Below are 27,756 nucleotides of genomic sequence, written 5' to 3' on the forward strand. Positions count from 1 at the left end.
ACAGAGGAAGGGGACCTACTCTGAGCCCAGCAGATGGCAGGGCCTGAGGCGAGCACCAAAGGTAAAGTCAACACCTTGGGCTGAATGGAGGCAGAGAAAATGCATGAAGAAGACGCCATACCATAAATATATATTTAGTAGGTAGATTACTTTGCTGGGATACTGAAAAGGAAATGACAAGACGACGGGGAAGAGACAGGGGCAAAACAGGGAGTGGAGGGGGAAAACAAGTGAGGGTAAGATATCTCTCTGCCCTCCCCCAGCCCACTACACACACCTCTGCTCATATCTTCCCCAGCATCTGGAAGGAAACTTTTGGCCAGTCCTGGTTTTTGAACTTGTATCCTCAGTGCATTGTGGTAGTTGTAGTCCCTTCTTTCTCCATTTAAAATTAGCAATGAGGGAACCCAAATGAAGCAGGAGGGAGTGTCGAAAAGCCAGTACTGGCTTAACATCTCTCTACAGGAGCGCGAGTCATGGGACAGCTCTGAACAACAGAGATACCTGAAGCCCCAATCCAGGCAGAGATTTCATATTCCACAGGGTGCCATGTGCATTAAAGGATCCCCTAACAGGGAGGGCCTGATTGGCTCAGTCAGTGCACCCATGTGCAACATCACTCTGCCAGAAACAAGACCACAAAGAGTTCTCACAAGAGTCTGAGAGCTCCAGAAAGCGCATTCTGAGCTACAATGCAGTGCAAGCCTGTGCCAGGTAACTGTGCTCAGCTGAAAAGTATTAAAATATTGTCATAGGAAATTGCTATATAAATGTGGAAGGTAAGGATAATGGAGGGCACACTTTCACTGCGATTACACCACACACCATTTAGTCGTTCCCCCAAGGCTTCCCTATTATCGAGCCGTCGCGTTACCGACTCAGCCTAATTACGGAGAGGATTTGAACTTAACATCATATGAGAGACAAACAATCTGCCCACATGGCTTAAGAAGATGAATAAAATATTATCCTGTTGAAAATTCTCTGGAGTTTCCATGCTCCCCATTCCCCCAAGCCCTTTCATTTTAAAGGGCTGGCAATGCCATGCAAGCTCACGGGCTCATCTAAAAGTAAACTACGCACGTACAAGTTTAACTGCCACCAAAATCTGTTTGGGAGCTTCATGCCACATACTGTGAAATCTGTAGGAACTACTTGTTCTTAGGTATTTCTAAAATGCAGGAAGGGTGCATTCAAAGACACGTGCCATTCCTGGCAGCTTATTTTATCAAAGCCCCATCAAAAGAACAGCAGCTAGACTAGCCCAGGGGGCCATGCAGAGCAACCCGAGTTTGATTTCGGGCACAAGTCTTCCACTGCCTGGACCAGCCAGGGCTGGGGATGCTGCAGGGATGGCATCCACAGCCCCTGGAGTTGGGGAGGGGGGTCACTGTGCAATGGTGACTGGATTTAGGACCCATGACTGCAGGGTTTCAGAAGGAGCCCTGGTGCATAGTCCCCAGCCGAGGACAGTCGCTTGCAGCGACTGGGCTAGATGAGTTGAGAGGCGATATAAAATAGGGGGGGGGGGGGGGAAAAACATTGAGAATGAAGACTTACAGCGCAGGAAGTCCAAAGAAGCAGAAGAAAACCACTGCCCTCCCCCCCGCCCCCATCCTCCCCCAAAAAAATACCTTCGATAGCTCAGGATAGACAACCAAGTGTGTGCCACGTCTCGTGGCTGCTGATGCAAGAACAGAGGTGGGATCTGTGGGAAGTGGGATCTGTCAACATGTGTTTGTTTATCCCGAATCTGGAAATCTTGGTTTCCATTCCCTTATTCTCCACTCACTATCTATGAGGCCTTGAGAAAGCCACATACTTAAACTCACTGTAAACTCGTCAGAAGCAGAAACATTAACCAAATTCATTATCTCATAAAACACAGTGTACAATGATGGTGCTGTGCAACTATTACTTGTTAAACACATCAGTAAGCAGAGTTGCTTACCTGTAACAAGTGTTCTCCTAGGACAGCAGGATGTTAGTCCTCACATGTGGGTGACATCATTGGATGGAGCCCGGCACGGAAAACTTTTGTCAAAGTTTCTAGAAGCATTGACCAGCACACTGAGCATGCCCACTACACGCGCATCCACACAAGGTCTCGTAACATAGATAAAAAATATGAGCGGGAAACATAAAACAACAAAACGGAAGGAGAATTCAACTCCGCGGGGTGGCGGGCGGGATTCCTGAGGACTAACATTCTGCTGTCCTAGGAGAACACCTGTTACAGGTAAGCAACTGCACTTTCTTCTAGGACAAACAGGATGGTAGTCCTCACATATGGGTGAATACCAAGCTCCAAGTTATCTCTGTGAATAGGAGAGACCAACAGGCGCCGAACAAGGTGCCAATGGACACAACACAATTGCGGCTCTGCTGGTTGGTAGGAGACTGCCTGGCATCAACCAAGGGCACTAGACTTGAAGAGTTGGGTTCAGGTGTGGAAAAGATTGTGCAGGATGGACTGACCAAATGCACTGTCCCATCGCCCATCTTTTTCCAAGCAGTAATGAGCCGCGAACGTGTGAAGGGACCTTCACATTGCAGCCTGATAAATTTCAACAACAGGGACTGCTCGCAGATGAGCCAGCAACGTTGCTATGGTCTGCACAGAGTGAACTCTGATGCAGCCAGTCAGCTGAAGGCCTGCCTGTGTGTAGCAGAAGGCAATACAATCTGCCAGCCAGTTAGATAAAGTCTGCTTACCCACCGCCATGCCCAGCCTATTGGGATCAAAGGTCTCAAAGAACTGAGTGCTCAACTGTGCATTCTAAGTAGAAAGTCAAGGCCCTCTTGCAGTCCAGGGTATGAACAGCCTGCACCCCTGGGTGGGAAAGAGGTGGGAAAGAGGCCTGGGAAAGAAGGTGGGTAGAACAATGGACTGATTGATGTGGAAATCAGTCACAACCTTAGGCAGGAATTTAGGGTGCATACGCAAGACCACACGATCGTGAAAGAAAGTCGTGTACGTTGGGTACATGACCAGGGTCTGAAGCTCACTGCCCCTACAAGCCAAAGTAATTGCCATTAGGAAAATGATTTTCCAGGTAAGAAATTTCAGGTTGCAGGAATGTAGCGGCTCAAAGGGCAGACGCATGAGCCATGCCAAGACAATGTTAAGGTCCCAGGACGCAGCAGGCGGCCGAAGAGGGGGCTTCAACTGAAGTAAGTCCCTCATGAAATGACCCACCAAGGGCTGCGCTGATATTGGTGCACCAGCGATGCCTCGATGGCACGTGCCAACCGCGCTAAGGTGAACCCGGACTGATATGGTTTGAAGGCCAGACTATGAAAGGTGCCACAAGTAGTCCAATGGGTTGGGAAGGGAACATGTGAATGGATCCAGTTCATGTCCCACACATCATAGAAACATAGAAACATAGAAATGACGGCAGAAGAAGACCAAATGGCCCATCTAGTCTGCCCAGCAAGCTTCACACATATTTTCTCTCATACTTATCTGTTTCTCTTAGCTCTTGGTTCTATTTCCCTTCCACCCCCACCTTTAATGTAGAGAGCAGTGATGGAGCTGCATCCAAGTGAAATATCTGGCTTGATTCGTTAGGGGTAGTAGCCGCCGCAATAAGCAAGCTGCACCCATGCTTATTTGTTTTACCCAGACTATGTTATTAGCCCTTATTGGTTGTTTTTCTTCTCTCCTGCCGTTGAAGCAGGGAGCTATGCTGGATATGCGTGACGTATAAGTCTTCTCCCATGCCGTTGAAGCAGAGAGCCATGCTGGATGTGCATCGAAAGTGAAGTATCAGGCACATTTGGTTTGGGGTAGTAACCGCCGTAACAAGCCAGCTACTCCCCGCTTTGTGAGTGCGAACCCTCTTTTCTTCTCCCCTGCCGTTGAAGCAGAGAGCTCTGCTGGATGTGTGAAGTATCAGTTTTTCTTCTCCCCTGCCGTTGAATCACAGAACTTTGCTGTATATGCATTGAAAGTGAAGTATCAGGCTTATTTGATTTGGGGTAGTAACCGCCGTAACAAGCCAGCTACTCCCCTCTTTGTGAGTGTGAATCCTTTTTTCCACATTTCCTCTTGCTGTTGAAGCTTAGAGCGATGTTGGAGTCACCGTAAGCCTGTGTATGTTTATTTAATAAGGGTATTGACTCCAGGCAGTAGCCATCATTCTGGCGAGTCACCCACTCTTCATTGGCAGCCTCTTGACTTTATGGATCCACAGTGTTTATCCCACGCCCCTTTGAAGTCCTTCACAGTTCTGGTCTTCACCACATCCTCCGGAAGGGCATTCCAGGCATCCACCACCCTCTCCGTGAAGAAATACTTCCTGACATTGGTTCTGAATCTTCCTCCCTGGAGCTTCAAATCGTGACCCCTGGTTCTGCTGATTTTTTTCCTTCGGAAAAGGTTTGTCGTTGTCTTTTGATCATTAACACCTTTCAAGTATCTGAAAGTTTGTATCATATCACCTCTGCTCCTCCTTTCCTCCAGGGTGTACATATTTAGATTCTTCAATCTCTCCTCGTACGTCATCCGATGAAGATCCTCCACCTTCCTGGTCGCCCTTCTCTGTACCGCCTCCATCTTGTCTTTGTCTTTTTGAAGGTACGGTCTCCAGAACTGAACACAGTACTCCAGGTGAGGCCTCACCAAGGACCTGTACAAGGGAATAATCACTTCCCTTTTCTTACTCGATATTCCTCTCTCTATGCAGCCCAGCATTCTTCTGGCTTTAGCTATCGCCTTGTCGCATTGTTTCGCCGACTTCAGATCATTAGACACCATCACCCCAAGGTCCCTCTCCTGCTCCGTGCACATCAGCCTTTCCCCCCCCATCGAATACAGTTCATTCGGATTTCCACTCCCCATATGCATGACTTTGCACTTCTTGGCATTGAATCTCAGCTGCCATATCTTTGACCACTCTTCCAGTTTCCTTAGATCCTGTCTCATTCTCTCCACTCCTTCCGGCGTGTCCACTCTGTTGCAGATCTTAGTGTCATCCGCAAAAAGACAAACCTTACCTTCTATCCCGTCCGCAATGTCGCTCACAAAGATATTGAACAGGACCGGTCCCAACACCGATCCTTGCGGTACACCACTTAAAACCGCTCTCTCTTCAGAGAAGGTTCCATTTACCATCACACGTTGTCTTCTGTCCGTCAACCAATTTGCAATCCAGGTCACCACCTCGGCACTCACTCCCAAGCTTCTCGTTTTATTCACCAGTCTCCTGTGCGGAACCGTATCAAAAGCTTTGCTGAAATCCAAGTATATGATATTGAGTGTTCTTCCTCTATCCAATTCCTTGGTTACCCAGTCAAAAAAGTCAATCAGATTTGTCTGACAGGATCTTCCTCTGGTGAATCCATGCTGCCTCTGGTCCATCAATTCTCCGGACTGTAGATAGTTCACTATTCTCTCTTTCAACAGTGACTCCATTACTTTTCCCACCACTGAAGTGAGGCTAACCGGTCTGTAGTTACCAGCCTCCTCTCTGTTCCCACTCTTGTGAAGAGGGACCACCACCGCTCTTCTCCAATCACTCGGCACCACTCCTGTTTCTAGGGATCTATTGAACAGGTCGCACAGCGGTCCCGCCAGCACATCTCTGAGCTCCCTCAGTATCCTTGGATGAATCCCATCAGGCCCCATGGCTTTGTCCACTTTCAGATTCTTTAGCTCTTCCCATACATTATCTACTGTAAATGGATTTTCCTCTGTTCCGCTTCCCTCCAGTTTCTTGTTGTGTAGAGATGGTCCTTCTCCAGGGTCTTCTTTAGTGAACACAGAGCTGAAGTATTCGTTTAATATTTCTGCCATTTCTTCGTCTCCCTCCACACATTGATCATTTCCACCTTTCAATTTCACTATACCACTTTGGACTTTTCTCTTTTCGCTGATGTATCTGAAAAATGTTTTGTCACCATATTTTATCTCCTTGGCAATCCTCTCTTCTGCTTGACTTTTTGCCAACTTGATTAATTTCTTAATCTCCCTCAGTTGAATCAGATATTCTTCTTTGTGCTCCTCCCTTTGGGATCTTTTGTATTTCTTGTATGCATTTTTTTTCTTGTATGCATTTTGTATTTCTTGTATGCATCAGATGGAGAAGCGTCTCCATTTTTAATTGTAGGACTTCCTGGTGGAAGGCTTTCTAGCAGCCACCAGAACCTGGAAGACACTGGTCGACGGGTTCAGGAGCTGGAGAATCATGCTCTCAACATCCACAGGGTGCCCTGGTCCTGGTCCAGATCGGGTGCAGTCCCTAGTTGAATGGGATCCCTGATCGTTAGGCCCCGAAGGAGAGTGAACCAGACTGTCGGGGCCAATCTGGTGCCATAAGGATCATGGACCCACTGTCCTGTTGAAGCTTCAGTAGGGTCTTCAAGAAGAGCGGGAGAGGAGGATATGCGTACAGTAGATCCTTCCCCCAGCGAAGGGAGAATGCATTGCGGGCCAGATGGCCGCCCCTCAGTGACAGGGAGCAGAACGTGTCCACTTTGTAGTTGTATGGGGAGGCAAAGAGATTCACATCTGGGATAACCCACTGGTGGAAGATTCTGGCCAATATCCTCGGATTGAGAGACCATTCGTGAGGCTAAAAGGAGCGGCTCAGTCGATCCGCCAGCACATTCAGAGTCCCTGGCAGGTACGTCGTGCGCAGCAACATCCCATGCGACAGGGCCCAGGACCACACCTGCCCTGCCTTGGAACACAGGAAGAACACCCCCATGCCTCCCTGTTTGTTGATATACCACATTGCTACCTGGTTGTCCGTCCTGATCAGGACTTCTTTGAGAGACAACCGGTTTCTAAAGACCCACAGAGCATAGCAAATTGCCCAGAGCTCCAGAAAGTTTATCTGGCAGCTTGCTTCATGGGTAGTCCAGAGACCCTGCGTGTGGAGGCCGTCCACATGGGTGCCCCAGCCCTGAGGAGAGGCATCGGTTGTGATTACCACTTGAGGCGGAGCAGCTTGGAATGGAATTCCTCACTGCAGGTTTGAGATGTCCTCCTACCAGGACAGAGATGTCCTCAAGCGTTTTGTGACCGAGAGAGAAGTCTCGAGATCCTAGGAGGCCTATTGCCATTGCACCTGCAGGGGCCACTGTGCCCTGCGCATGCACAATTGGGCGAGAGGGGTAACATGGACCAAGGCCGCCATGTGGCCCAACAATCGGAGCAGGAGGCAGACAGTCACACGCTGACTGCTGCGCACAAAGGTCACCAGCAAGGTAAAGGCAAGAGTCCGGTCGCAGGACAATAACGCTTTGAGACTTGGGGTAGTTGATCACGAACCCAAAGGATTGCAGCGTTCACACTGTTAGGGTCAGAGCACTCAGGGCCCCCTTGTGGGAATCGCTTTTGACCAACCAGTCGCCCAGTTACAGGAAGACGTGAACTGCACAACGTCGGAGGTACACAGCCACCGCCGCTAGACATTTGGTGAAGATGCGAGGGGCGGAAGCCAGCCCGAAAGGAAACACCTTTAACTTTTCCCACCATGAAACGGAGGTATTTTCTGTGGCCGGGGAAGATGGCTATGTGAGCGTAAGCCTCCTTGAGATTGAGGGAGCAGAGCCTGTCTCCTCTTCTGAGGAGAGGTATTAGTGTACCCAGCGAGACCATCTTGAACTTTTCTCTTAAGAGATACTTGTTCAATGCCCTGAGGTTGAGGATAGGACGCAAGCCCCCGCTCCTCTTTCGTATAAGGAAATATCTCGAATAGAATGGGTTCCATCGTTCCTGCTGTGAGAAGCGTGGAGGGTTATGTCTGAGGTATGTCCTGCTGGGTGGATGAATCCCACAATGGACATGGGGGAGAGGTCCTGGGAGCCAGCTGAAGTTGAGTCGGTACCCCTGATAAACTATGGTAAGGACCCATCGGTCTGAGATGATCTCCTCCCATAAATGGGCGAAGCTGAGGAGCCTGCCTCCCACTAGGGTATCTGACATCAGGGGTATGCTCGGCTGACTCGTACTCCCTTGCCTCCAGTCAACACCCCATAACCGGGGCTTGTGGAACGCTGACTGAGGCCTGGGTGCTCGCTGTTGGCAAGGCTGGCCCCTGGAGCTAGTTTGTGGTGTGCGAGCTCTTGAGGCCGGAGGATAATATTTCCTCTGCCTGTAAAAGGGCTTCCTGGAACTGGGCCTGAAATATTTCCTGGCAGAGGAAGGGGTGTCAGAAGCACTTGCGGAGAGCTGTTGAAGGGTGTTGTGGTGATCCTTCCACATGGCCACCGCATCCTGGACCTTATCCCCAAAGAGGTTTCCACCTGTGCAGGAGAGTTCAGCTAGTTTCTCCTGCACTTCTGGATGGAGATCAGAAGCTCTGAGTCAGGCCATCCTATGGGCGCCGATGCCCACAGTGCCTCACGAGCTGCAGTTTCAAAGACGTTATAGGTGGACTGCACCTCGTGCTTGCCAGCCTCGAAGCCCTACAGGACAACAGCAGACAGCGCCTCCTGCTGCTGCTGCGGTAGGGTCTCTGTGAGATCCTGGACTCACTTCCATAGGTTCCGATTGTATTGAGTCATGTACAACTGGTAGGCGGCAATCCAGGCGATAAGTATAGCGCCCTGGAAGACCTTGCAGCCCAAGGCATCGAGCTCCCTATGTTCTTGCCCTGGAGGTGCAGAGGCGTGAGTATGGCAGCGCCTGGCTTTCTTGAGCGCGGACTCTACAACCACCAATTGGTGGGGGAGGTGCCGCTTCTCGAACTCCATGGCTTGCTGCACCAAATAGGTGGCATCTGCCTTTCTTTTAACAGGGGAGATAGAGATCAGGTGCTTCCACGTCCAAAGGAGGAGGTCTTTGAAGATGTCATGGATGGGAACCGCCAGGACTGAAGGAGTGGGACGAGGTTCTTCCTTGAGTCTCTGAGGTGGCACGGTGCCCGGCACCGATGTCAGTGGTGAATGCCTGGGACTCCTGGGGACATCTGAGGATGGGGCCTCCGATGGCCGGGGTCGCTTCAATGGTGGTACAGCCGCTGCCAGTACCGCGTCGGAACTGGAGCCATGCGCTGACGACGACTGGTGTCGATGCTTGCGGGATCTCCCACGGTGCTCGGCCCAGTCTTTCCCCAGCACCGAGGAGGCGGAAGATCCTGATGTTCGGGACACCAGTGAGATCATGGAGGATAGGTCACCATCCCCACAATCCTTCGAAGAAGTGGAGAAAGGAGTAGCAGGAGGGAACGTATCAAGGGGCTCCCCACAACCTCTTGGTGTCAATGACTCTAACATGGGTGTGGATAGAGTAGACTTGAAAGAATCAAAGAGTTTCTCCATCTTATTAAGTCATGCACAACAGTCTTTGGGGATCATCTGATCACACAGGTGACACCCATGGACGTCATGCAAGGCCCCCAGGCAGAGGATACAAACCTCATGTGGATTCGTGTTGGACATGGTCCATGGGCACTGGGGACACCAACGAAAACCGGATGACGCCATAAAAATTACCTGGTGAGCAGTCAATGACTGGTGGTCACCAAGAGGCGAGGTATCGGGAACGACCTCAAAAAAGCGAAAAAGCAGTAACTTTAACCTACCATGCCGAGGAGGCACCGACCACAAAGGGGAACCTGACGATGGAACCAGGAAAAACACGACACTTTTTAGCAAAAAACAAGAAAAGAGTGGAGCTCCATGAACTGTGAGGCAACCACACCACAGAAAAGAAGAGACTGAAGAGGAACTTCACGTGGATGTGCGGATAGTGGCATGCTGGGCATGCTCAGTGTGCTGGACAAAGCTTCTAGAAACTTTGACAAAAGTTTTCCATGCCGGACTCCTTCGGATGATGTCACCCACATGTGAGGACTACCATCCTGCTTGTCCTAGGAGAAAATGTGACGTGCAAAATTGTTCTCTATTCCTAGAAATGCTCAGCCACAAAATGATGCAATTACTTAGAGATGAGAACACATTGACTCATTCGATAGTGAGAAACTAACTCCGAAAACAAAAATAACCAACAAACAAGTCCTGCACTTATTTATTTGTATTTTTTAAAGAAAACTGTTGGTAAGAAAACTGAATGGAAACTAAGCATTAAAGAACAAACACAATTTCAAAGAGACCAAATTTCAGGAAACGAAAGGAAGCAGGACTAATACTCAGTGTATCAAATCTCTCTCCGACATAGCAGCTATTTGGACACCTATGAAAGAAAACTGTTAGTCAAATCTTTTTTTTTTTAATCTGACACCTACCAGCTCCTATGGATTTACATTACTGCAAGCTTCATGGCCATCTACTGCCGAGAACTCTTAGCCAACTCAGGTTTCTGGGATACCACCGGATGCCTGTCACACTAAAAATAATTCATTTTTGGGTCTGAAAATGCTTACTCTCAAAAAAAATGTTCCACTTTAATCCTCACCGCCTGGAAAGTCCAGAGAGTCTGGAGGGTGGCCAATGTAACCCCAATATTTAAAAAGGGCTCCAGAGGTGATCCAGGAAACTATAGACCAGTGAGCCTGACTTCAGTGCTGGGAAAAATAGTGGAAACAATTCTAAAGATCAAAATCGTAGAGCATATAGAAAGACATGGTTTAATGGAACCCAGTCAACATGGATTTACCCAAGGGAAGTCTTGCCTCACAAAGCTGCTTCATTTTTTTGAAGGGGTTATAAACATGGAGATAAAGGTGAACCGGTAGATGTAGTGTATTTGAAGTTTCAGAAGGCGTTTGACAAAGTCCCTCATGAGTGGCTTCTAAGAAAACTAAAACGTCATGGGATAGGAGGTGATGTCCCCTCGTGGATTACAAACTGGTTAAAAGTCAGGAAACAGAGAGCAGGATTAAATGGTCAATTTTCTCAGTGGGAAAAGGTAAACAGTGGAGTGCCTCAGGGATCTGTACTTGGACTGATGCTTTTCAATATATTTATAAATGATCTGGAAAGGAATACAACAAGTGAAGTTATCAAATTTGCAGATGATACAAAATTATTCAGAGTAGTTAAATCACAAGAGGATTGTGATAAATTGCAGGAGGATCTTGCGAGACTGGAAGATCGGGGAACCAAATGGCAGATGAAATTTAATGTGGACAGTGCAAGATGTTGCATATAGGGAAAAATAACCCATGCAATAGTTACACGATGTTAGGTTCCATATTAGGAGCTACCACCCAGGAAAAAGATCTAGGCATTATAGTGGATAATACATGGAAATTGTCAACTCAGTGTGCTGGGGCAGTCAAAAAAGCAAACAGAATGTTAGGAATTATTAGAAAGGGAATGGCGAATAAAATGGAAAATGTCATAATGCCTCTGTATCGCTTTATGGTGAGACCGCACCTTGAGTACTGTGTACAGTTCTGATCACTGCATCTCATAAGAACATAAGAAAATGCCATACTGGGTCAGACCAAGGGTCCATCAAGCTCAGCATCCTGTTTCCAACAGTGGCCAATCCAGGCCATAAGAACCTGGCAAGTTCCCAAAAACTAAGTCTATTCCATGTTACCATTGCTAATGGCAGTGGCTATTCTCTAAGTGAACTTAATAGCAGGTAATGGACTTCTCCTCCAAGATCTTATCCAATCCTTTTTTAAACACCGCTATACTAACTGCACTAACCACATCCTCTGGCAACAAATTCCAGAGTTTAATTGTGCGTTGAGTAAAAAAGAACTTTCTCCGATAAGTTTTAAATGTGCCCCATGCTAACTTCATGGAGTGCCCCCTAGTCTTTCTACTATCTGAAAGAGTAAATAACCGATTCACATCTACCCGTTCTAGACCTCTCATAATTTTAAACATCTCTATCATATCCCCCCTCAGCCTTCTCTTCTCCAAGCTGAAAAGTTCTAACCTCTTTAGTCTTTCCTCATAGGGGAGCTAACCCATTCCCCTTATCATTTTGGTAGCCCTTCTCTGTACCTTCTACATCGCAATTATATCTTTTTTGAGATGCGGTGACCAGAATTGTACACAGTATTCAAGCGATACAGAGGCATTATGACATTTTCCGTTTTATTCATCATTCCCTTTCTAATAATTCCCAACATTCTGTTTGCTTTTTTGACTGCCGCAGCACACTGAACCGACGATTTCAATGTGTTATCCACTATGATGCCTAGATCTCTTTCTTGGGTTGTAGCACCTAATATGGAACCCAACATTGTGTAATTATAGCATGGGTTATTTTTCCCTATATGCATCACCTTGCACTTATCCACATTAAATTTCATCTGCCATTTGGATGCCCAATTTTCCAGTCTCACAAGGTCTTCCTGCAATTTATCACAATCTGCTTGTGGTTTAACTACTCTGAACAATTTTGTGTCATCTGCAAATTTGATTATCTCACTCGTCGTATTTCTTTCCAGATCATTATAAATATATTGAAAAGTAAGGGTCCCAATACAGATCCCTGAGGCACTCCACTGTCCACTCCCTTCCACTGAGAAAATTGTCCATTTAATCCTACTCTCTGTTTCCTGTCTTTTAGCCAGTTTGCAATCCACGAAAGGACATCGCCACCTATCCCATCACCAGGAGGCAACGAGTACACGACCAGCGTGGAGACCTGTTGCAAAGACAATCCTTAGAAACAGAGCCCGGCCTTAAGTACCGGGATTCCGCTGATGTCAACATCTGGGGCTGCAGCCAAGTTCCCACCACGGGCCCTTCATAAGACTCAATGGTGCGCCTAGGGAGGGGCGTGGCGCTGGATGGCAGCATCTCTCCGTGGGCCACGTGGAGAGGCCCGATGCGGAGCACAGAGATCTGCAGTTGAGACTGAAGCACCAGGGGCCCATGAGGGCAGAGCCGAAGGCCCACCGCCGCCAGGGATGAGGAACCAGGCACTGGATTCGTCTGAAAGAGGTGAGGGGGCCGGGCTGCGGGTCTGCTGTGGCCGGCACGCTTAACACAAAAGATGTGTGAAAAATTGCAAGACGACCTTGCAAGACTGGGAGACTGGCATTCAAATAGCAGATGACATTTATGTTTAAATCTGTTTATTAACTTTATAGAAATATATAACATACACAACTACAAATATATATGTATAATGACGAATGGGCTTGGGGTCTTTGTTCTGATTACACCAAGCACCAATAAGAGCAAACCCCCAACTCCCCTGAATCATCCCCCCCCCCCCCCCCCAGGAAGAATATAAGATTCCATGGTCCAATTTACCAGCTGTCCATTAGTCATAAACTCAATATCTGGTCGATTTTAAATCTCTATGTGCACCAAAACTGGGTGATCCGCGCGTAACTTGGCCTGGTGCATGTTGCACAGATTTTAAAAACTGCACGAATACGCATGTATCTCCCAGTATGCACACAAAAAATAGTTTCACAAAAAGGGTCGAGGTGTTGGCGTGGTCTGGGAAGGGCATGGGCAGGCCAGGTCTTTACCATGAAGTCTGCACATAAGTCTTTACGCACACAAGAATGTCCAATGTCTGCAATCCAAAGATTCTGTATCACTTGTCTGTGCCCTCCAGTGGACAAGATACCAGTTATTACAACACTTCCAGATTGAACCAATCCTGTAAAATTTTCCAGCCTGCTATACTAAGATCTGCTGAATTCAGGGAAGAAACATAATGTCTAATTTGTAAGTAACTAAAGGTATCCAAAGTTTTATCCAAGGCCTCCAAAGATAACAACTTCCTTTCCTCATCCAAGATATGGACTAAAACTGAAATAATTTCTTGGGACCAAGCTGCAAAAACCCATCTAGTCAATCCAGGTGAAAATGTATCTGTTATAGGTAAAAAAGATGAAGTCGTATCATTTAATTTAAAGTTAGATGTCAACCACCGCCATGTGGAGCGTGCAGAGGTGATTAAAATATGGTGCTTCACCCATTCAGGCAGATGCAGAGTTTGAGCATGTAAGGCAAATTGGTCACTAAGAGGCTGGATTACAGCACTTTCAAAAGTCAAATCACAATAATAAAAAGGGTCCATAAGCCAGTCTCTCACTTGAGTGAGTGGGAAGACCCAACCCACCTCCTTTACCCAGCATCATCAAGTATTTAAAAGAGATTCTGGGTTTGCCTCCCCGCCATAATCTCCGTTCCTTATATAGCAACTGTTAATCCCTTCTTTTTAGTAAAAGAGGGGGAGTACCACAAACATAAAGCAATTTGGGAAAAATTGTCATTTTACATAATAGTATCCTCCCACTCAGTGATACAGCCAAAAGGGACCATTTATGAAAGGCATTGTTTGTTAACTGGCTAAATTTGTCTTATAGAGGTTCTGGGATCCAAATAACTACCGTAAGTATTTTATTTTAGTTTCTGTCCATTTTAGATGAAACACACCATTCCAATCCCCAGGACTCCAATTCCCAATAGTCATGGCTTCAGATTTATCCAGGTTCAAATTCAGCCCTGCGATACAGCCGTAAAAGTAAAATTAATTTAAAAGAAGTGGTAGCGAGAACTCCGGTTTAGTTAAATTACTCCTGGGGGAATTCTGCACTACTGCAGAGCATAGAATTTGCACATAATTCCTCTCCTGTGCAGAATTCCAATTTTTTTTGCACAGAATTTGGAGAGAGTGGCAGTGAGCCGCGAGCGGAGTGTATCCCACTTGTGGCAAACATCTGGTAGGATAGGCAGCCAAGAGCAGAGCCCATCCCGCTCGCAGTAAAGATCTGGCAGGCCTGGCGGCCGTAGTGTCCATCCCACTTGTGGCAAAGATGAAGACCTGGCAGGCCCAGAGGAAACTTGCGGAGCCCGTCCTGCTCACAGTGAAGATCTGGCAGGCCTGGTGGCAGCGAGCAGAAGCCCATTCCACTCAAGGCAAAGATGAAGATCTAGCAGGCCCAGCAGCCACTCGCAACGAAGATGAAGACCTGGCAGGCCCGGAGGCCATGAGCAGAGCCCCATCCTGCTCACAGTGAAGATCTGGCAGGCCTGGCTGCAGCAAGCAGAGCCCATCCCACTCATGGCAAAGATGATGATCTGGTAGGTCTGGAAGCCGTGAGTGGAGCCCATGCAGCTCACGGTGAAGATGAAGAACTAGTTAGCCTGGTGGCCATGAGCAGAATCCATCCTGCTCATGGCAAAGATGAAGATCTGAAGGCCCGGTGGATGTGAGCGGAGCCCATGCTACTCATGGCAAAGATGTGACATGCTCGGCGGGATGAGAAGCCTGGTGAGAGAGCCTGTGTGCAGAGTTGTGTGTGTGTGAGAGAGAGGGAGGAAGCCTGTGTACAAGAGTGTGTGTGTGTATTTGTGATTATGTGTGAGAGAGAGAGGGAACCTGTGTGAGGTGTATGGGTGTTTTTGCAAGAGAGAGATGGAGCCTGTATGAAGGTGCATGCTATGAGTGTGTGAGAATTTGAAGGAGTGTGTATGAGTGAGAGATTGGAAGCTGGTGTGGTATGAGGGAGTGAGGGGTGCATGTTTGTGAGAGAAGACGCCTGTATGAGGTGGTGTGTTTATGTGAGAAAGAGGGAGAATCTGTGTGCAAGGGTGTGTGTGTGTGAATGTGAGGAGAGATTGGTTGCTGGTGTATGAGTGTACAAGAAAATGAGGGTGTATGTTTGTAAGAGAGAGAGCCTGTGTGAAGGGGTGTATGTGAGAGAGAGGGAGCTTGTGTGCGTGTGTGTGTGCAAGAGAGAGAGGAATTCTGTGTGAGGGTATGTGGATATGTGGGCAAGAAAGAGAGAGAGCTTGTGTGAAAAGCCATTGTCTGAGAGAGGTAGTATGACAGAGGGGTCAAACTCTGGGAGTGGAGGGCTGAGGAGTGAAGACAGAGTGGAATGGGTTGAGCCTAGAGGGGGAGGGAAGAGATAGTGGAGAGTGGAGGAGTTGGGGCCTGAGAGGGCAAAGTGAAAGGGGTCTAGCCAGGGGAGTATGGAGAGAGGGTGGAAGGGACACTCGTACAGTGTACTTCTAGGGAAATTCTGCTCAAAATATTTAAAACTGCTTCTTTGAGTAATAACTTTTCTTTATAACATTTTAAATTAATTACTCAAAAACTGTGATTTTTATTGCTATTTTGACCAATATAAAGTATGCAGAATTTTACAGAATTTTACATTTTTGTGCACAGAATTCTTGAGTATTAGATGCACCAATAAATCATCTGCGAAAGTGGCTAATTTGAACGTTTGGTGTTTATTGAAATTCCTTTGATAAGATGATTCATTACAACCATACTAGTAAAGGGATCTAATGACAGCACAAAAAGCAGAGAGGATAGAGGGCAATCATAGCACCCCTCTGAACTCAGTCACATCAGAAAAATCCCCATTACTTTAGGGTGATTAGACAATAAGAAAATAAAAACCAAAAAAATTCCCCTCAAAGCCATATGTTCTTAGCACTTCAAACAAAGAAGTCCTATCCACCCTATCAAAAGCTCTCTCAGCATTGAAACCAATAAGTAACACACATTAAGTGTGAATGAATTGAATATTCCTTGGAAGCTAGCAGTTTACGTACATTTACAACTGCGGACCTGCCCTTAACAAAACCCACTTGCTCAGTAGATACCAGATTGGGAAGTAAATTGGAAAGGCTATCAGTCATTATTTTCATCCATAATTTAACATCATGATTAAGTAATGATATTAGTCTATATGAACCAGACCAGATTTAGGAAAAATGATAATCGTCACTGTATTGGCCATTGCTGAAAATTCCCCTTTTTGTAGAACCCAAAGGAAGTCACACAGAGTCTATCAAGATTTTATAGAACTCCCCTGGAGCCCATTAGGACTGGTAGACGATATTTAATGTGGACAAGTGCAAAGTGATGCATGTAGAAAAGAGCAACCCGAATTATAGCTACACAATGCAAAGTTCCACACTGGAAGTCACTACCCTGGATAATATGGTGAAATTCCCTGCTCAGTGTGCAGCAGCGGCCAAGAAAGCAAATAGAATGCTAGAGATTATTAGGAAAGGAATGGAGAATAAAACAGAGAATATCACAATGCCTCTGTATTGCTCCATGGTGCGACCTCATCTTGACTGTTGTGTGCAGTTCTGGTCACCACGTCTCAAAAAAAATATAGCAGAATTAGAAAATGTACAGAGAAGGGCAACCAAAATGATAAAGGGGACCCAACAATTCCCCTATGAGGAAAGGCTAAAAAAAGGTTAGGGCTCTTCAGTTTGGAGAAAAGATGGCTGAAGGGAGATATGATAGAGGTCTATAGAACATTGGTATATAAAAATTAAAAATAAATAAATAAATAAATATAAATTAATAAGTGGAGTGGAATGGGTAAATGCAAACCAGTTGTTTATTCTTTCAAAAAGTACAAAGACAAGGAGACATGCAATGAATTACTAAATGGTACATTTAAGACAAATAAAAGATTTTTTTTTTTACTCAACGAATAATTAAACTCAAATTTGTTGCCAGAGGATATGATGAAAGCTGTTAGTGTGGCTGGCTTTAAAAAAAAGTTTGGGTAAGTTTCTGGAGAAAAAGTCCATAAACCATTATTAAGGTGGACTTGGGGAAAGCCACTGATTATCCCTGGGATAAGCAGCTTGGAATCTATCGCTCTGTTGGGTTCCTACCAGGTATTTATAACCTGGATTGGCCACTGTTGGAAACAGGATACTGGGCTTGATGGACCTTTGGTCTGACCCAGTATGGCAAATCTTATGTTCTTATGATATCTTCCATCCTTGCTGAAGCAGGCCTCTATAAGACTAATTTTTTAAAAAACCTGATTTAGATGTTTCTGATTTAGCAAATTATTGGCTGGTCTCTTTTCTGGTATTCTTGGCAAAAATAATTGTATCTTATTAATATGACTACCAATATAGGGATCTTTGCACAAGCACACAAATAAATAAATAAAATGGTTTTCCTTTTTTCTTGTAAGAACAGACATTCTGATTCTACTCGGTACTCGTTTGACATGGGAGCTCAACAGGGAATTGGCATTATCAACCACTTTATTTAACATATATCTACACCCTGTATGTAACATATTGGCTGATAGAGGTGCTGGTTATAGAGATTATGCAGGTGATATACAATTCTTTATCCCTATGACAACCATACTTGATGTAGCTTGGGCCATTCCTGATTGCCTAAGACATATTAAGAACCGGTTGTTTAGCAATACACTTGCATTTAACCCTGGGAAAACAGAGTTGATAGTACTAAGTAGATTCCCGGATGAGAATACTCCTGCTTCAATTCAGTTTGCGGAATTATCAATTCTGGTTGCACATGTTAGAAATTTAGGAATTCTTTAAAGCCTGAGTTCAGATTGCAAACCCAGGTTAAAGCTGTAGTTAGAAGTGCTTTTTTTAAAGTCCTATTACCAACTGATTTTCGCATGGTATTGCAGGCATTAATATTACCAGGTCTTAACTTCTGCAATTTATTGTGCTTGAGGCTCCCATATTCTGTGTTATGCTCTTTGCAGATGGTTCAGAAATCGGCAGCTCGGGTTTTGATGGGTATTGTTTCTACGGAACATATCACGCCAATTCTTTGCACCTTGCATTGCCTATCCGTAAATTGGCAAATTAAGTTCAAAATCCTTACTAGCTCATGAATCACTGAGTGGAGAAACTCCAGCTTGTGTTAACTCCCTATTGAAAATCCATAAACCTATAAGGGCCTTAAGATCCGACAGCCAGAATCTTCTAGACATTCCTCCATTCGTCACATAACAGAGAAACCAGAGAGAAGATGTTTGCTGAGGCTGGCTCTGCCTTATGAAACTTTCTAGTGAGCCTCGTCTGACTGAATTTCTGCATTTAGAAAAAAGTTGAAAGCATGGTTTCTTCAGTGTGCGTTTGAAGTGGGTAATGGTGTGCATTAATATCCTTGCGTCCCTCTTTCAGCAGCCTGTTTTAAGTTTTAGTATATGCAATGCTGGTTAGTAAAAGATTATGATCAGGCATGGACTTCTGTGTTTTTTTGTCTTCCACTTGCAGTTATTTGTGATACTTCTTGTTGTGTGTATTTTATTAATGTTCATGCTTTCATTGTAACCCACTTGGAACTGGTTATTACATGGGCTAGAAATCCCTTTAAATTAAATATTAACTCTGTGGCACCAAATGGCCTCAGCAGTGATAATGAGCAGAATACTTTTCTTTAAATGATCCCCATTCCTAATTGTTTTTCAACTACTTTTCATTAGTGTTGTCACACGGATCTGATTTTTCTGTGATCGTTTTTATTATTTATAAAATTGTTTATGTTTTCCTAGGTTTAAGGTTACGTTTTGGATAGATTGTTTATTTAGTATCAAGACAACCAATATGAGGCCTTGTTTCTTATAACTGTGTTTTGCCCCATTAGTTTCCATTAGCATAGAAGCACTGAAGATATCTGCAGATAACAATCACTTGGTCCACCCAGACTGCCCATTTGTACCTGTCTACTATGCTGTCACAGGTCTTAATCTATGGTGGTCTCCCTTCCTCCGCCACGAAGGCCCTTTTGTGTCTATCCCATGTGTGCTTTAATTCTGCCACGGTTTTGGCTCCTTTCACCTCCTCTGGAAGTCTGTTCCATCTTCTTTATCAATAAAGCTTGACGTTTTTGAACATTTGATTACATTTTACAGGCACTTTTAACGTTCCTGTTTTTAACTGCATTGTCTGCCAGTTGCAGGAACAAGATATGCAATGTCATTTTACATCAATCACACAAGTGATGACATGAGATTACTGGCACACTTAACATCTACTGTGGCATCTGTAAAGCACAGCAACAGGGTTTGTTTTTTTCCCCAGCATGCTGCACCAATGAAAAAAAAAAAAAAAAAGAGTCCCCTGATCCAAGCATTTTGTGTCAAAACGCAGTCCATGCTGGATAGCTGTGTTTTACGCCATCGTTTCCCAAACAGTGTACCACTGCACACTGGTGTGCCTTCAGACCTGATCAGGTGTGCCATAGAAAAGCCACCACTGCCTGATGCTCAGATCCAGACCAGCACCTGGGCTTCACTCTCAGTCCCTCACAGCTCTTAAGCATGTAGGAGCTCCTTTCTGAGAACATGTGTAATCATGTATGGTTTTCTTCCTCACTACAGCACGAGTCCTGGAATGCGGTGATCGATGGGCAGCGTGCAGGGCATGGATAGCCTGGCCTCGCTTTCTTTGGCACACAAATAGGCGAATTTTAATAGCCCTGAGCATGCCGAAACCGGGAGATGCGCGCACAAGTTGGGCTGGGGCGTGCCAAGCGGATTTTATAAGTCGCCTATGGGCCCGCTGAGTGCACAAGGAAATAGTTTTCAAAAAGGGGCGGGAAGTGGACGTGGTCTGGGCAGGGCATGGACGTGTCAGGGGAAGGCCAAGGGATGCGCGTGTAAATTCTTATGCCCACAGGCGCGTGCCGGGGTCCCCTGCCGTGTAACTTTACTACTGCTATGGGTGGCGTGTAAGTAATAAAATAAAAAAAATCTAGGCTAGTCAGTGGGGTTTTAAGGATCAGGGCTAACAGGGGGAAAGGGAGGCTAATTAATTAGGGGGGTTTACAAGTCCTATCCCTAAGCTGGGCGAACTAGGAATGCACTGGGTAAACTGGCATTGGCGCACGTCCCTTATAAAATCCCCCCACTTATGTGGAAAAAGCGGCACTGGCGTGCACATGTGCGCATCCATTTTAAACTGTGCACAAGTGTACGCGCACCCGGGCTATTTTATAACACGCGCGCGCATACACGCACGCGTGTTATAAAATGGACGCGTCTCTGGACGTGAATCGGCAAACGTGCGCAAATGTTCGCCCGCACTCCAATATTAAAGTTACTGTCGCAGTGCACACAGCACTTTTCTCATCTTCCCCCCCTCCTGAGCTTTCTCCTTTGAGTTTATGTATTTATTTGTTTTTATATACCGACATTCGCTGGGGGATATCGCATCGGTTCACATTATAACTTTTGAGTTCTTCCAACTTCTACCTTATCCCCCCCTCCTGAGCTTTCTCCTTTGAGTTTATGTATTTATTTGTTTTTATATACCGACATTCGCTGGGGGATATCGCATCGGTTCACATCATAACTTTTGAGTTCTTCCAACTTCCACCTTATCCCCAGGCTGAATAAGCCAGGGAGCGTGTGCATGCAGCGCCGGGGGGCGACCCTTTCTGAGAGCCTGTGCAGCACAGCAGAGGAGCTCTGGCAGCCTCAGTCAGCTGCTCGCACCAAGGCGAAGTCTCCCTTTTCCTGCACTTGGTACATAGAGACAACTGGCCTATTGTTGTGATGCAGTAGCAGCATGAGATGTATTTACGGTTTGGGATCCTGCCAGGTACTTGTGACCGGGATTGGCCACTGTGGGAAACAGGATACAGGGCCTGATGAATTCTCGGTCTGACCCAGTATGGCAAGTTCCTATGTTCTTATGTTTACGTGTGTCTCCCCCCCACCCTCCCTTTGCTTTAAAGTTTGGAAGAGAGATTGGTGGAGCTTTCAGTGTGCCACTAACTCTTATTTTTGTCCATATGAGCCCTCTCCATGTCCGCATTAACTGCTTCATGGTGTGCCTTAGGCTTGAAATGGTTGGGAAAACACTGTTTTAAACCCCCCCCCCCCCCCCCCCCCAACTTCTGTTGTTTCGGCATTGATCAAAACCTTTGCCTATCGGATTTGCCTTGAAGTTGGGAAATATTTGATGTTTTAATTGTTGATGAAAGTTTAAGCTTATTAATTATTCACCAACAGAACTCTGGATATATTTGGCTTTTGGACTTTGCTCTAGAACCATCTGTCGTGCACTTTATTCTTCTTGGGAAAAAATGGGACCATAAATACAGTGGCTTGCAAACATATTCGACCCCCCTAAAAAAGTCAGCAGATTTGTGTGGATTACAAATGACACTTACATAGACTGTTCCAGACTGTACGTTTATTGCAAACTAGTATGCTCTGGTCGCAATTCATTGTTTCTCTGCATTTTTTGTAAAATACAATTAAAAACTGAAAAATGTTGCTTGCAAAAATATTCAACCCCTGTGCTGAGGTGGCTCCAAGTTTACACAGATGAAAGATATTGCCCTAACAAATGGCTTACAATTGGCCTCTACCTGTGAATCATTAAAAAAAGATCAGGTTTCTGGATAAAATACCCCCTAATTCCTGAACCATTGGTCAGGCTGTGAATCTGAAGGTAAGCTGTGAAAATGAAGACCAGAGAGCATTCAAAGGGGCCGATGCAATATGGTGCGCTCAGCGGAGCGCACTCTTAACGAGCAGTTAGACACGTGAAAAATAGGCGCTAATCAATCCCCTAATGCAATAGGGGGATTAGCGCCTATTTAACGCGCGTCCCACACAGAGTGAATGGGATAGCACTCATCACATGCAAATGATTACTCATTCACTCCCAATGCAAAAAGATAAATTAACTGGAGCAGGCGTTAATAGCTGAGCGCATTGAAAAGAAGTAGAGAAAAGCAGAAAAAAACTGCTTTTCTGTACTTTTTTAAAAAGCAGAGCATTTGTTTAAAAGAAGAAAAAAAAAACCTGCCTAATCCTCAGCGCAGGTAAGCATCGAACGCACACACCTGCTGCTGCTGCTTCTTTTCCAAGAGAAAACAGAAATCCTTGGCCATAGGGAGTTTAGATGGATTCTTACCATAACCTGCCTGTCTGCCAGTAATGAAAACGGCCGCCGATAAACTCAGGGGCCGTTGTCATCACTGGCAGATAGGCAGTCGCGGCGGGTCACGCTAGGAAGGAGGTGCTAAGGTCATGCAAGCAACCCTAGCGCCTCCTTCCTAGCGCTACCTCCTAATTTAAATATTGCATGGTGCCCCCCCCTTTGGGGCACCATGCGCGCGATAAGAGAGCGGGCGCTGACTGTTCAGCGCCCGCTTTCTACGTGCCTTTATTGCATTGGCCCCAAAGGAAATTAAGGATAAAGTTATAGACGTGCATAAGAGAGGAAAAGGCTACAAAATAATATCCAAGTGCTTGGATATCCCAGTGAGCATCAGAGCAAAAAAGGAGACTTGTGATGGAAGCCACAGAGAGGCCAAGAATCACTTTGAAGGAGGTAATAGTGGCTGAGACAGGAGTGGAGGTTCATCAGTCAAACATATCACAAGCTCTGCATACAATGAGCCTGCATGGGAAGGTGGCTAGAAAGAAGCCATTACTGAAAAAAAAAAAAAACCCCAACACATCAAAGCATGTCTGGAGTTTGCCAGAAAGCATCAGAGTGACCTAGCTAAAATGTGGGATAAGGTTTTGTGGTCAAGTGAGACAAAAATAGAGCTTTTTGGCCAAAATTCAAAATGCCATGGGCTTGATTTTCAAAAGCATTTATACACATAGAAATGGGTTTTACACGTATAAATGCACTTTTGAAAATTGCTACAATATATGCCATTGAATTGTCCATAGGATTTACCCATGTAAGTGCACTTTATGCGGGTAAATTTGAAAATTGCTACAATAGTAAATCCTTTCGAAAATGAACCCTTATTGTAGCACAAACCTAACACTATCCATTGCTCAGCAAACACCAACCCAACAGTAAAGTTGGGTTGGTGGCAGCATCATGTTGTGGGGATGCTTTTCCTCAGCGGGGACTGGGCATCTTGTTAAAATTGAAGGATGGATGGATAGTGCAACATCCAGGGAGATACTGCAACCCCACCTACTTCAGTCTGCTGAAAAAGTAAAACTTGGGAGAAAGATCACCTTTCAGCAGGACAATGATCCCAAGCACAAGGCCAGAGCAACACAGGAGTGGCTGTACAACAAAAAATGTTCTACAATGGCCAAGTCAAAGTCCAGATCTCAATCCAATCAGGAATCAGTGGCATTATTTGAAAATCACAGTCCATAAGTGCCATCCAACCAACCTGAACAACCTGGAGTAAATCTGGCAGGAAAAATGGGCAAAAATCGCTCCCAAACAGTGTGCGAAGCTGGCAGAAACTTACCCCAACAGGCTTAAAGCTTTTATTGCAGCAAAGGTGGTTCTACCAAGTAAAGGTCTGAAGGGGTTGGGAATACTTATGCAAGCAGCATTTTTCAGTTTTTAATTTTATTTTACAAAAAATGCAGAGAAATAATGAATTGTTACTTTGAAAATTTACTTTAAGAGTATACTGGTTTGCAATAAACACAGTCTGGACCAATCAATGTAAGTGTCATTTGTATTCCACACAAATCTGATCTTTTTTGGGGGGGAGAGGGGAGGTCAAATACTTTTGCAAGCCTTTGTATATATCAAATACAGGGGCCAATGCAATACAGTGCGCTCAGTCGAGCGCACTGTTTAACCCACAGTTGGATGCAATAAGGGGATTAGCGCCTCCACAATGCACGCCCAACGTGCGGCGAAACTAATAGCGCTCATCATATGCAAATGCATGTTGATGAGGCTATTAAGCACCCGAAATGCAAAAAAAAAAGTATGTCTAAAACACATAGTTTTGCGCTCCTCCTACTTAATATCGTTGCGATATTAAGTAGGAGGAAGGAAAAGTTTTTAAAAAAATGTTTTTTTAAATAGTGCCTGCAGACAGGTTCAGGAAACGGACACTCAGTTAACAAGTGTCCATTTCCCCAACCTGTGGCTATGCGCAGATTAGGAAAACGGTCGCCAATAAATTCAGCGTCTGTTTTCTTAACCGGCAGATCGCGGGCTCCCTCTGTCAAGGAGGCACCAGGGGCGTACAATCAACCCTGGCGCCTGCTTGACAACGCGACCCTAATTTAAATATTGCATGGCGCCCCCAGGGGAGGTGCCTGGAGGCAAATTAGGAAAGCGGGTGCTGAACACTCAGCACCCGCTTTCACCGCATTTTTTTTTTTACATCAGCCCCACAGTGTATATAAGAGCTGTTTATCATTAAGGAGTTGTTAGCCTACTTTCTGAAAGAAGACTTATGAAATCACCATCCTCGTGCTGCAGACACACACACATATTTCAGGAAGTAGACTCCATTAGCTCTGTGCAGAACTTCCTGTTTCTAACTGGATTAGTTGGGGGAATTCTGAAAACCCTATTCTCTTTAAGATGAGCTACGCTCATAACTGAAATATACCATGGTAGCAATTTTCAAAAGCCACTTAAAGTCGACTTAAGTGAGTAAATCCTATGGACAATTCAATGGCATATATTGTAGCAATTTTCAAAAGCCCACTTACACGGGTAAAGTGCATTTACATGTGTAAAACCTATTTTTAAGCATGTAAATGCTTTTGAAAATCAAGCTCTTTGACGTTAATGCTGTGATATTTTTGTTTGAATTGTTTAAAAAATATTACTCCAGTAACCCATTTTTTACCTAATAAAAGGAGTAATAACTCTTCAATATTAGTCATGCATTAATTAAGCTAGTACAGTTAAAAAAGGCGTCACCTACGACTTTTCTGTTCCCGGGGAATGGAATAGAACAGCTCTCCTATGAGGAAAGACTAAAGAGGTGAGGGCTTTTCAGCTTGGAGAAAAGACGGCTGAAGGGAAATATGATAGAGGTGTTTAAAATCATGAGAGGTCTAGAACGGGTAGATGTGAATCGGTTATTTACTCTTTCGGATAGTAGAAAGACTAGGGGGCACGCCATGAAGTTAGCATGTGGCACATTTAAAACTAATTGGAGAAAGTTCTTTTTTAATCAACACACAATTAAATTCTGGAATTTGTTGCCAGAGGATGTAGTTAGTGCAGTTAGTATAGCTGTGTTTAAAAAAGGATTGGATAAGTTCTTGGAGGAGAAGTCCATTACCAGCTATTAATTAAGTTGACTTAGAAAATAGCCACTGCCATTAGCAACGGTAACATGGAATAGACTTAGTTTTTGGGTACTTGCCAGGTTCTTATGGCCTGGATTGGCCTCTGTTGGAAACAGGATGCTGGGCTTGATGGACCCTTGGTCTGACCCAGTATGGCATGTTCTTATGTTTTCCTTCTATGTATACATCCAATGGAGCAAATACAGGAGCTACATTATTGTATTCAAATTTTAGGTAATCCAAACCCACGTTTCCAAATAAAGAAGATCATGCTTTGGGCATAAAGATATATATTATTAAATACCCTACAAAGAAAAGCCAATTTTTAAAGCGAAAACAAGTCATAAATTAAGATGGCTCTTCACATTAGAGGCCTCATTTAACTAAGCATTTTCCTCATAGTCAGAGAAAAGCCTTAGTAAATCAGGCCCTTGGTTATTTGAAGCCCCGCTGCTCGCCGTTTTTGCACTTCCAAACGCATCACCGAGCCCTGCACAGAAGCAGCTCGCGCCGCTTTCCCAGTGCTCGTGCAAAGTCGGCCCAGGAAAACCTAGGAGCGCGTGCCCGCGCGCGCCCCCTGGACTCGCGCTCAATTTGTCCATTTCTAAATATAAAAAGCCAGGAACGTTCCATAACCCTTAAAAAAAATGCAAGGCGTCTCGCAGCCGCCGGGTGCACCTATTAAAGGTCATGGCCCGCACGCCCTTCCCAAACACACAGACACAACACCCGCCCCCCTCTGCAAATGCAAACGCCGGGCTCGAGCCCGATTCGCTGCAAAAAAAAAAAAAAAGGGGAAGCGGTCGCGTGCCCTATTTTCTCCTTTATCATAAATATATAAATTATGCTAATTAAGAGCATTGCATATTAACAAAACAAAAAACTCCCATTTTTCTCTCTCCCTCTTGAAAACCCCCTCCTTCTTCGAGGCTACTTACCGAGGATGGGTCCGGTGGCGCGCGGGCTTTTCGGAGGGGATTTTTTCCCCGTTTTTCCTTTTTTTGACGCGAGGCGAAACGAGGCTTATTTTGTAAACCGCCTTATTTCGCTGCTGAACTAAGAAAAAAATAATTACAAATTCCTCTCACAGCTCGATGCCGGGAGCTCTGGCTGCCAAACAAAAGGGGGGGAGGGCGTATTTGCATTGATAAAAAGAAGGTACTGGATTTAAGAAATAATTACGCCTCCTCTTATGAACATAATATATAAACATTTTTTCTCCCCCTTAGCTGGCGGATTTTCAGGAGTGAAAGCCTGAATCTGGTATGCAAACACCGTCGTTGGTTAGAAACTTCAATGCAGTTTTTTTTACTTGAATATATTTTTTGCAACTGCGTCATAAACATAATTTATGCGCGGCAAGGGCTGCATACTAAACACTGGAAATATGGAGTGAGGGAGCTAGAGGGAGTGCTTGAACTCTTAAAGCTGTAAGCACTTCGCTTCTCCTGTTTTTAATGCAGAAAGAAAATCTGGAAAACTGTGTTGCACCTTGTGGGTATATAATACTGCAATGTAATGCCAGACGCCCCAAGGTAAAAAAAAAAAGTCTTTATGGGAGGTGTGTTCTTAGTGTAAATTAAGACATCTTGCTGAAGCTGTTCCTTACTGTTTAAGATTGCATCCCTAGTTCTGAGGATCCATCTCTTTTTTTTTTTTTTTTTTTTTTTTGTGGAGGAGGTTTATAAAACTGCCCATGAACTTCTATCACTTTTCCAAAATATAATACATGATGTAACATAAAATTAGAGGAGAAACATTAATCTCAGAAGAATAAAAGGAAAAATGCAATGTTTATTGAGAAACATAATACCAGGGTATTACCATTCCATTGTGTAAGGATCCAGTGCGACCACACCTGGAGTACTGTGTACAGTTCTGGTCGTCGTTCCCCCCCTCCATCTCAAGGAAAGATGTGGTGTACCAGATCTTGAGTGAAAAATAACCACAAGCATGTAGTTGTTTTCCCTGTCTAAAAATACCAGAACCAGGAAGTATCCAATGAAATTGCATGATAGCAGTTTCAAGATGAATGCAAGAAAATATTTCTTTAGTCAGCAGGTTATTAAACTGGAATCTGCTGCAGGATATAGTCACAGCAAGC

General features: G+C 45.0%; 1 protein-coding gene across 1 annotated transcript in view; it reads right to left on the reverse strand.

Annotated features, from left to right (window-relative positions):
* Nucleotides 1–27,026, reverse strand: part of POU6F1 (POU class 6 homeobox 1) — a 199,786-nt gene extending 172,760 nt beyond the window's left edge. Inside the window, 1 exon segment of the mRNA XM_029594952.1 lies at nt 26,591–27,026. The gene's annotated coding sequence lies outside the window, so the exon portion shown is untranslated.
* Between the last annotated feature and the right edge of the window lie 730 nt (nt 27,027–27,756).

The sequence above is a fragment of the Rhinatrema bivittatum genome, chromosome 3 (assembly GCF_901001135.1).
Source record: "Rhinatrema bivittatum chromosome 3, aRhiBiv1.1, whole genome shotgun sequence".
NCBI lineage: Eukaryota > Metazoa > Chordata > Amphibia > Gymnophiona > Rhinatrematidae > Rhinatrema > Rhinatrema bivittatum.